Source organism: Phalangium opilio, unplaced genomic scaffold, assembly GCF_054372755.1.
Source record: "Phalangium opilio isolate 3A_F unplaced genomic scaffold, DU_Popi_V2 ptg000230l_1, whole genome shotgun sequence".
NCBI lineage: Eukaryota > Metazoa > Arthropoda > Arachnida > Opiliones > Phalangiidae > Phalangium > Phalangium opilio.
Window position 1 is genome coordinate 618,163 of NW_028324221.1, and position 12,440 is coordinate 630,602.

A 12,440-nucleotide genomic window follows, 5' to 3' on the forward strand; every position below is an offset into this window, starting at 1 on the left:
TTAGCCATAGCAAACTGATTTCTAACACGTTCAGTTTCAACGTACTCTAAATCTTGCCGTTTATTATCCATACTTAACTGGTTCTTAACTCTTTCGCTTGCTCTATACCATTCATCCAGCCTATTAACTCTCTTGGTCAGTATACCAACTTGGGGTTCCCTTTCACGATATGACTCATTCTTCCGCTTTTTGGCCCTTGATCGTGCCTCTTTCATTCTATACTCTTCATTCTGTCTCAAAATTCTCATTCTCTCTAACGTATACACATTACCATGAGACGTACAAGATAATTGTTCATCGTTCGCTACCATTGTCGAACTATTAGCATTATTACTAACTAAATTCATAGGTTCATCGTCAGTAACCAGCTCTGGGTTTACAAAAGAGCGATCTGATCCTGAACTACCGTGGCCAACTGGCGACGCCATGTAACTATCAAACATATTAGGACTGGACGTTCTAGCACCGCTACCTTCACCCTTAGCTTTTTTTCTGAGCTGCTAAAACTCGTCTCCTTTCATTTTCTCTCTTTTTAAACTCTGGATTCGACCTTTTTGCCCTCATCCTTTCCCTAGCTTTACGCTTTCGCATTTCCTCCTTACTCTCAACATTGTCTTCCTCCATTTTGCATACAAAAAGTTTAATACTCACAAAAAGAAGCGGCAAAAACCTGCTGGCTCTTTACAACCACTTAATTTCACTTAATCTCCAACTTCCAACAACAATAATATACCGGTAGTTTAATTGACAACCTACTAGCATAGAAATTCGCATTAAGAATGGCTCCCGCGGACTAAAAAGGTCAATTTTCAACTAGGTGGGCGTTATCTCATTAGATTTGAAAAAATATCATTTTTGTGATTTTTTTTCGAACTGTAAAAGCTAGATGGTTTTAAGTCAAACAAACTAGGAGTGTAAACACAATAGTGGAAGCTTTAGTCTTATTCAAAACATAAATATCAATTTTAATCTCTACAATTTGCTTAAAATTGTCATTTTTAACCCTGCCCAACAGTTCGGATTTTTCTAAAGCAATTTTAGAATCAAAGCTCATAAAATATTTTTAACAAAGAATAAATGTGTAATATTCTTATTAATAATAAATCAAGAGGATTGAAAAATGTCAGTTCAATTTAAGCTTTTATCATGATTATACTCTACAGCTACACTACTCTTACACAAACAAGGAGTATAACCCATTAGTGGAAACAGTATTTTTATTCAAATATGAAACAATCCCGCTTAAGTTAATCTTTTCTGGACATTGGTAAAAATTCACTCCATTACTCCTAGTTATGCAGAGGATTTTAGTCCTTTATAACTCAAATTCATCTGATTATGTTTTAAAAATATTTTTCTTATCATTGTGGTGTTTCGCGACGGTAAAAAATATTTAAATACACCGCCAATAAAATATATAGTTTCAACTTCTTAATTCTTTAAGAAAAGAAATTGAAAACACCCAAGGAGTATGAACAGAGGTGTGGAAATTTCAAAGATGGCCGCGGATTGAAAATATCTTTCTAATAGTGTTATATTTGCTGAGAGGGTTGAGACGTCATTGGTTTTTCTGCTAATGAAATTAACAAGCCACAAGATGGAGTCACCTTCTGGTGGCTACAGAGCTCATGTTAAATTCTGCCGCCAAAAGGGCGAATGGGCGGAGTTTAATGTCACCCTCCCCGTAACCGATATTACTCTATTGTGTACCAACAACGCGAATGTGCCCAGAAAAGGGAAACACAACCTATCACACAAACGATAGTTTCGCACTAACCAACCGTTACCTCTCTAACTGAGACAGTGACACAACAAACTGCATTTGTTATTTATCATAATTCGACTCCTCTGCTCCGTCTCTATTAACATCAATACTCGACCTATTTTTACCTCTCCGAGTGACGATGACGTCACGGAGAGGTATTACACTGGACGTATGGGTTGTCTGTCTGTTTGTGTTTGTGTCGGTCTGTCACACCCCACGTGACCGCGTTCGCAGTTTGCGTTTCGGAGCAAACGTGTTCCCAATTTCCGGACTGCATTGACAGTTCACGGAAATTTGGAAAATTGTGATTGTCTCCGCTGGCTATTCTACTTGAGTTCCCACACCACCAGTTTTTGATTTCGTCCACTCCACATGGACACTAGTTTGTACTTGCTGGCTTCCAAGCACCACCATCTTCTGTTCTTCGTCTTTCGTCTAAACCACATAGACACCAATCTGCAACATTGGCTTCTAACACCACCATCTACTGGTCTTTCGTCTTTACCACATAGACACCAATCTGCAACATTGGCTTCTAACACCACCATCTACTGGTCTTTCGTCTATACCACATAGACACCAATCTGCAATATTTGGCTTCAAACCCCACCATTTACTGGTCTTTCGTCTATACCACATAGACACCAAACTGTAATATTGGCTTCTACTCCATCATCGTCGTTAGGCTTAAGATGTACGCGGCGAGCGGCTAGGGTTACGAGAAACGTCTAGCCTCCCAATGGCAGGGCTTCCACCATCGGTTCATGCGAATGCGTTTTTATCTATTATTATAATGGAAACGAATCGTATATATACCCCAAAATTTGAAGAAAGCGGGCAAGAGGGGTACCCTTCACTTTAAACGTCAATATTAGCAAAGTTTCAAAAGATAATAGGAACAACTTTATTTTAAACGATTTAACTATTTTTCAAATTTTTTACTGGCGATTAAAATAATTAATATCATTTATATTTAATTAATTATTTAAGATAAACTTATTTCTATGTACTGACACAAGTGAGAATTAATATAGAACGAGTAATGAAGATTGCATCTGAATCGAAACACTACACGCATATCAAAGTTAATATAAAGCGAGTAGGATGATAAGATCTCTTACAAAACGATATCATTTTCTTTTTGCAGAATATTAAATGGAAATACTTAAATATTTTTCGGCATTACGATTCTTTTAGTAGTTGTGTAGCTATAAAGCTCTGTTTCATCTCAATATTCCAAGAACATCTTTTGATGTTAACATTTAAAATTCGGTGTTTACTTTTTAATTCATCTTTGCTACATTCATATATAGTGTAAACGTAACTTTTAGCTTCATTAAATAATAAGGATGTTAATACTTCATCTCTCCATACGTGTTGAATCGACTGGGTCTATGAGATAAGATAACCTAGATTTTAACCAGAATTGACCTTGTCCATGTCCTCCTATAAGGAGGTCTTAACGGTTCAGAGTGAGCCGAAAGTTAAATACACAATTAAGTGATAGATATTAGGTCCTCATTAGAATTATTGAGGATATGCAGGAAATTGTTAAACGCTTTAAACTTTACAAATGATCATGGCAATATCTCGCCGATTAGAACTATGTATTTCCGGTTTGTCTCATTGGCTGGTGGACCTGTGTTTGGAAAGTAAATTCGTCTCGGCTCGGAGAGGTTTATTTTGGTTTCCCAACTTGTTTTAATATGTACTAACAAACAAATTAGGTACCAATCTAAGAACTAACCTAAGATACAGTGGAAGGTTTCATAGTTACATTGACGTTACTTTTTGTCTTGCATTTCTTTAAGGAAGCGCTTATCGAACTAAAATATCATCTAAGTAACTATGTTACCTTTATCTAGCTTTAAACACAAATCGAAACTATTTTGCCTCTTGTTTGCGGATAGTAACCCAGTTACTTTCAAGTTACTTTTTCACCAAAACGAGAGAATTCTTTAGTTGTCTTAAGAAAGTTAAAGGTATCATAGTGACTTTGAAGTAACTTAATGTCATTTGAGTCTTGATAATACGCTGGCAATAGTATTACCTATGTTTCGAGGAAAATAAGTTTTAAATAAATAGGGTGGGGGAAAATAGAGTCGGATCTCTGATTTCAAAAGAGTGACAAAACTGATGGCGAGATTGATCCAGTAGGAAGCAGAGTCCACATAAAGGAATTAAGTAAACTTTTCGGGTAATGTAACGCGCTGAGCAATTGCTTTAGATGTAGACACGCCCAGTATCGGATGAATTGTGACTTTTTTTTCTAAAGGATTGCCAATTCCATTATCTGCTCATTTTACAATTTGGCTCAACACGTCGGTCAAGATGTCATTTTTAACAATGGAGGCCGTAAAGGGCAATTTGGTTGAGAACTATAAGAAGCCTTTACCCGTCAGGAAATATTTTACAGCTTCAGAAATAACTGACGGTTTAGTCAATGTTTTTGGGGAGAAGTTTAAAGGAAGCAACGAATGCTCCATAATGTGATTTCTAAGTAGAGATAAAGTTGATAAGAAATATTGCAAAATAGACAGAAATTGCATTTTTTGGAAAGATATTTTCCAGAGAACCATTTCCCCACAAAAGGACTTTTTTAGTGAAAATCAGTTAGTGCTATTTATTGTCTTTTTTCATGAAATTTTAAAGTATTTAATATATGTTTTATCAAAGGAAGTTGCGGTTTAAAGCCATTTCCGACTTCTCAAAGAACTTTTCCATCCTATTTTACTTAAACGAAGAACAAGAACTACAACGGAAATCATTTGTCTACACTATCGTAGCCCTAATTGTCAAGCTTCTTCGTAAGTATTTAAAGTTTTTTTAAAAAAATAATGCAACAAGTATATACAGGGTGTTTCTGGAAAGTCTGGCACAAATTAACAGGCATGTTCCTTGGGTCAAAAGGAGTCCGAAAGGTCCTATGACGTTTTGGGGTAAAGCGCGCCGTTGCGACGTTATGGGCTCTCAAAAGTAGGCCGAAAAACAAGGAGATTTTGCAGAATTATAGCACTAGTATTGTGGTTTTGACCCAATTGTTTTCGATTATTGAAAATAAGGCAATAATCGAAATAAGTTCAAACCTAGTGGAAGACCGTGAACGTGTTAAACGGCCAAAAGCGTTAATCCCTTTGTTTTTTTTTTAATGATTGTAATTAAAGGTAAGGAAAGTAGCTCAGATATCGGTTACTTGTTTGTTCAGATGTACTAGTAACTGACCAGTATTTTATTCTTTATTTCAATTAGACACATTACTTTTACAATAATTCGAATGAACCCTTTAAATTTTATAATAAATCGAATCGATTCCACAAATTTTACAATAATTTGAATCGAACCCATTACATTTACAATAATTCGAATCGAACTCCATTACTTTTACAATAATTCGACTGAAACCCAATTACATTGTTCTACAAAAAGTGTTCAAAATGGGCATCATCAACGTTTAAGCAAACTTTCGTGCGTCGTTTGAAAGATTCACGAACAAGTTCGAAGATTCGTGGCGTGTTACGGTTGCTATCACATCCATCAATTATCCTTTGTCGTAAGTATTCGACATCGCGAACTTCACTTCGGTATACCAAGTCCTTGAGATGGCCCCAAAGATAAAAATCGCATGGGTTGAGATCGGGAGATCTTGCTGGCCTCGACGTATCCACCTCCGTTAAAAACAAATTATGCTGTGTTGGTCTAAACATTAGGGTAGTTTTCAACGTCAGAAGTTGTAGGTTTTTTTACAGACGGCTTAAATGTGTGTACCTTAACGTGCTTCATGGCGTGCGTGCACATTTGGAAGCTTATCAGGAACTAATCATGGTCTACTTCACAAATGAAAAGTACTCAGATATCCATCTTATGTATGGAGTGGCTCGGGGAAATGCTGTGGAAGCTCGGCGCTTGTACCAGGAGCACTTTCCTTAACGACAAGTTCCCAATCGACAAACATTTACGGCAGTCGACAGACGCTTGAGAGAAACCGGGAAACTTCTACCGTCGGGACCTGAACCTCGTGCGGGGATTGTTCCCAAGGATGTAGAGGACACCGTTTTGACAATTTTCGAAGATGATCCAACAACCAGTACCAGGAACGTCGGGCGGCAATTGCGCGTTAACCATGTACTCGTCTGGAAAATCCTTCGAGGACATCAGTTCCACCCATACCATTTGCAAAGGTACAAGCTTTAAATGAAGCTGATTATCCGAGACGGGTCGATGTCTGCCAGTGGTTTGTGGCACGGGTAAATGGCTTAGACTTTCCGCGTTGCTAGTTCCCAACGAGGCCAATTTATGCGACAAATAATGTGGTTCATGCAAGATGGCGCACCGCCCCATTTTAGTCTTCAAGTTAGAGCATATCTTGATGTCGCGTTTCCCCGGAGGTGGATAGGTCGAGGCGGAACTGTTGCGTGGCCAGCAAGATCTCCCCATCTCAACCCATGCGATTTTTTTTCTTTGAGGCCATCTCAAGGACTTGGTATACCGAAGTGAAGTTCGCGATGTCGAAGACTTACGACAAAGGATAACTGATGGATGTGATAGCATCCGTAACACGCCAGGAATCTTCGAACGTGTTCGTGAATCTTTCAAACGACTCGCGCAAGTTTGCTTAAACGTTGATGGTGCCCATTTTGAACAGCTTTTGTAGAACAATGTAATTGGGTTTCATTCGAATTATTGTAAAAGTAATGGGGTTCGATTCGAATTATTGTGAAAGTAATGGGGTTCGATTCGAATTATTGTAAAAGTAATGGGGTTCGATTCGAATTATTGTAAATGTAATGGATTCGATTTAAATTATTGTAAAATTAAAGGAATCGATTCGATTTATTGTAAAATTTAAGGGGTTCATTCGAATTATTGTAAAAGTAATGTGTCTAATTGGAATAAAAGACTGGTCAGTTACCAGTACATCTGAACAAACAAGTAACCGATATCTGAGCTACTTTCCTTACCTTTAATTTCGATCATTAATAAAAACAAATGGATTAACGCTTTTGGCCGTTTAACACGTTCACGGTCTTCCACTAGGTTTGAACTTATTTCGATCATTGCCTTATGCTCAATAGTCGAAAACAATTGGGTCAAAACCACAATATTAGTGCTATAATTCTGCAAAATCTCCTTGTTTTTCGGCCTACTTTTGAGAGCCCATAACGTCGCAACGGAGCGCTTTACCCCAAAACGTCATAGGACCTTTCGGACTCCTTTTGACCCAAGGAACATGCCTGTTAATTTGTGCCAGACTTTACAGAAACACCCTGTATATAGCTAACTACACTAAAATTATAGAAGGGATCAAGGGAGTTGGTTTTAATCTTCACGACCAATTACCCGAATGCGTGGTTCGGTGTTACGAAAACACTTGCAAAAAAGAGCCATTATGGACCAAGCCCTTGTGTCTGCCTTCAAATTTTTTAAAAATGTTCCCAAATTGCGGAGATTCAACTCATTTGGAACCGCGTTTTGGCGTCCAAGGTTAGATGCTTTATGAATTTCAGGGTTCGCAAAGGCGGTGGAATTTTAAGCTGAAAGATGGACCTTATTCTATAAGGTTTTTTTACGAATGTTGAAACTCTGAGAAGAAACCATCATTTGAGACTGATCTTTCAGGTTCAATTGTCAGCCACAGCGCCATTGCGAAAGCAGGTAAATCTCATCTCGTTAAAAATAATTTTATGCAAATAAGAGGAATCTCGAAATTGCCAGAGATAAATTTAGACGTCCCTTATTCCCAACTTCCAAGCATAATAGACGCATTGGAAAATGAAAACGCTTTTTTAGAAGCAAATAAAAGGAAATATTTGATGGAAGTTAAAATGATTGAGGAAAAATGGAATCAAATATAAATAAAATCAAACGTTTCAAGCAAAAAGTTGCTCAAGAAAAAGAGAACGAGAGGTTGGGGGCTCTCGTGAAAGAGTCCATGACTCCTTCTGATTTTCCGAAAGTATTGGACATTTTGGGCAGAATGAAAGTTCATTTCGGCGACGAAAATGTTTGCCGAACCTTAAAAAGAATTGCTGTAAATTGATTCGGGTTAGTTAGACATTCGAAAATGCATTGGACCAATGCAATGTTTAATGATACATGTAGGCCTTTAGGTGATGGCAAGTGTAACTTTGACAGTTCATTGGTCTTATGCCCTGTGGAATGTACCTACACGAACGCGTTTAGAGGATACATACAGGGTGTTTCTGATAAGTCTGCCATAAATCAAGGGGCGTGTTCTTTGGGTCAAACTGAGTGGAAAGTGTCAAAGAACATGGGGTGTACAAGAATTTGCAACGAAGATATGGCCCCCCAAACATTGGCCCCTAAAACAAGAAAATATTCGAATATGTAGACTAAAACAAATTCAGCCTTATCAACTTGTTTAGAAATAATGAGACAATTTCAATAGTTTCCCTCTAACATCGTTATTGAACTTTCACCTGGCAGAAGTGTATTAAATGAGTAGAAGTATGCCTACTCTAGTAAAGTAAATTCAAAGTATCATGGTACCTTTCGGTTGGTATTACTTTTATTCTTAACAAGTTAACATGGACGTTACAGGTATTGTTCAAAATGTCCACCAACGGCGTTAAGACAAACATGAACCCGTCTTTCGAAAGATTCTTGGACATGTTGGAAGATTCCTGGCATGTTCCTGATTGTTTGACAACCTTCAATAATTCGTCTTCGCAAGTCTTCCTCATCACGGACTTCATTCTTGTACACGATGTCTTTGAGATGACCCCAAAGATAGAAATCGCACGGATTTAAATCCGGAGATCTGGCTGGCCACGCAACTGGTCCTCCACGCCCAATCCACCTCAAATTAAACGTAGCATTAAGATGTTCTCTAACTGCACGGCTGAAATGTGGGGGTGCCCCGTCGTGCATAAACCACATGTCACGAAGTAATGCTAACGGTATGTCCTCGAGTAGTTCAGGTAAAGTGTCTCTTAAGAACGTGAGATATGCTTCACCATTTAGTCTGGGTGGAAGAAAATGCGGACCTAGTAAATGATTACCGACAATGCCGCACCATACGTTTAAAGAAAATTGCTGTTGGTGACTTCTAACACTAGTTGCGTGTGGGTTTAATTGGCGCCATTCGTGGTGGTTGTGATAGTTCAGAATTCCATCCCGGGAAAAATGTGCCTCGTCGGTTACTAAAAGGACCCGTGGAAATTGATTGTCCTCTACTCTGGCCAAAAACCACTCGCAAAAGTCGATGCGTCTTGGATAATCTGCCGGGTTAAGAGCTTGCACCTTTTGAATATGATACGGGTGAAACTGATGTCCGCGGAGAATTCGCCAGACCAAAACGTGATTAACATGTAATTGTCGTCCAACTTGTCTGGTACTTGTCGAGGGGTCCTCATCGAACATGGCAAGGACATCTTCCTCGATTTCCTCCATGTCTTCTGGAATGTCTCGCTCTCGAACGTTGTTGGGTTGTACTTGTCCGATGTCCCTCAAGCGCCTGTCAACAGCCTCGAACGTACGACGATTTGGTATGCGTCGTTGCGGAAATTGTTCCTGGTATCGCCGCTGTGCTTCCACTGAATTGCCCTGCGCCAGTCCATACATGAGATGCATGCCTGCATATTCTGCATTGGTATACGCCATACTGTACTACCACACGTTCGTTCGAAGTGATACTGTGACGTTATCAACAACATCGCGTTACTTTATAGCAAACCACCGTTTAGTTTTTACGTTTGCGTCATGACTGTCAGCATTGTTTTTTATTCACAAACGTAAACAATAAACGGTGGTTTGCTAAAAGTCTTTGGGGTCATCTCAAAGATTTTTTTGACATCGTGTACAAGAATGAAGTCCGTCTTCCACCCAGACTAAATGGTGAAGCATATCTCACGTTCTTAAGAGACACTTTACCTGAACTACTCGAGGACATACCGTTAGCATTACTTCGTGACATGTGGTTTATGCACGACGGGGCACCCCCACATTTCAGCCGTGCAGTTAGAGAACATCTTAATGCTACGTTTAATTTGAGGTGGATTGGGCGTGGAGGACCAGTTGCGTGGCCAGCCAGATCTCCGGATTTAAATCCGTGCGATTTTTATCTTTGGGGTCATCTCAAAGACATCGTGTACAAGAATGAAGTCCGTGATGAGGAAGACTTGCGAAGACGAATTATTGAAGGTTGTCAAACAATCAGGAACATGCCAGGAATCTTCCAACATGTCCAAGAATCTTTCGAAAGACGGGTTCATGTTTGTCTTAACGCCGTTGGTGAACATTTTGAACAATACCTGTAACGTCCATGTTAACTTGTTAAGAATAAAAGTAATACCAACCGAAAGGTACCATGATACTTTGAATTTACTTTACTAGAGTAGGCATACTTCTACTCATTTAATACACTTCTGCCAGGTGAAAGTTCAATAACGATGTTAGAGGGAAACTATTGAAATTGTCTCATATTTCTAAACAAGTTGATATGGCTGAATTTGTTTTAGTCTACACTTTCGAATATTTTCTTGTTTTAGGGGCCAATGTTTGGGGGGCCATATCTTCGTTGCAAATTCTTGTACACCCCATGTTCTTTGACACTTTCCACTCAGTTTGACCCAAAGAACACGCCCCTTGATTTTTGGCAGACTTATCAGAAACACCCTGTATAGTCTCTAATCTTTATATTCTTTTAATTATATTGATTCTTGTAGAAAGTGAAAGTGAGGATTCTTCGATTCCAGCTACTCCTGGAAGAAATTTCGAAGGTTGGTGATTTACTTACTATTATTTAGAGAAACGCTAACAAGTACATATTTTTAAAGAAGAAGGTTTGGGAGAACCCAGTTGCTCGATCACAATAGAACGAAGAAAAGCAACACCTACAACTGAAACCTCCAGAAAAATAAAAAACGAAATTGCAAATGACCATGAAAATGAAAAATCAAAGCTAAAGGCTAACAAGAGAAAGGAGGAGGATAAAATTCAAGAGGAAACAAGATGGCCCCGGCCATATTAACGTTTGCCTGGGCTAGCTAAATTTATTGTAAGGAGACCCCGGCCTATATACTTAACCGGTTTTTTTCTTTTAAATATCAAATATCATTCCAATTATGAATAAAAATAATCTAGCATAATTTTGGGTTATAGATTAATGAAACAAGTAAATAGCAAACTTCTGTCCTATGAATTGGAACAATTTTGTTGATATTTTTGTTGCAAACCTAATATTTGTGGGATAATAGTAGTGTTTGGGTACTAAAATTATTCTTGCCGGCTATTTTTACTTAACGGTTTTGTTAATTTGAATATAAAATAATATTCCGATTATGAGAAAATCAATCTAGTATGATTTTGGTTTACAGTTTAATGAAATTAGTAACAAATTTCTGTCCAATAAACAAATTCTTGACTTTTTCCTTAATGCAAAAGTAACATTTGTAGCATAATATATGACTCATGGCTAAAATTATTCAATGTTTGTACTATTATACCAATATACAACCATTGCCTAGAATTAGCCCCCAGTCATGTTGTCTGAAATTTGATAGCAGAGAAAACTAATAGCCTGTCTAATGAGTAAGAATCATACATTAATAGGTTTCTTTATCAAAATTGTTAGATTACTTTCTTACTAATTGAAATTAAATTGAAAAATTAGTAGTTGTACAGTTTGGAAATGCTTCCCTCGTTGGGGGGCCTTGATTCCCTTATTGAAAAAAATGAATTTGCAGTGTTGGCTCTATTACAAGTATAATGTATTTTTGACCTGGTAGTTTTACTTACTTCAATCTCGAACAGTGCTGATTTCTTAGTTTTATCTGGATTAATGTTGATGTTGCAGCTTATATAGGGGGCCTCTTTTTCCTATTATCTGAAACGTAAATGGGTGTCTTTCTCAAGGGTCCCAAGCCTTATATGGGTGTCTTTCCCAAGGGTCTCAAGCCTTATATGGGTGTCTTTGTCAAGGATCCCAAGCCTTATATGGGTGTCTCTCTCAAGGATCTTAAGCCTAATAGGGTTTCTTTTTCTGGGTTCTCAAGCCCACTGTTGATCTTGACAGTTGTAGGTAGCTCAATCTGGATATTGTAGATCAAGTAGTTCTATTTGGGCTACCATAGTACCGTTCTACTTGTAGCATATATGTGGACTTCATTTTGTAGGATCCTAAACCTAATATGGGTGTCTTTCTCAAGGATCCCAAGCCTTATATGGGTCTCTTACTCTAGGTTCCCAAGCCTAATAGGGGTATCTTTTTCTGGGATCCCAAGCCCACTGTTGATCTTGACAGTTGTTGGTAGCTCAATCTGGACATTGTAGATCAAGTACTTCGATTTGGGCTACCGTTCATCTTGTAGCATATATGTGGGCTTAATTTTTTAGGATCCTAAACCTAATATGGGTGTCTTTCTCGAGGATCCCAAGCCTTATTTGGGTTTCTTACTTTAGTTTCCCAAGCCCACCATTGACCTTGTAGTTGAAGTTTCATCTTGTTAATGTAGATCTTGAAGTTTCATCTTGTTAATGTAGATCTTGAAGTTTCATCTTGTTACTGCAGATCTTGAAGTTTCAAGTTGCACTTGTAGATTCATCTGGAATTCTGTTAATTACTTAAAAAAATATGATTATAACATTAGATCATGTTTTATTGCGAGTGAGAGCATCTTTCTCTAGGGCGCCAAGCCTAATATGGGTTTCTTTAACT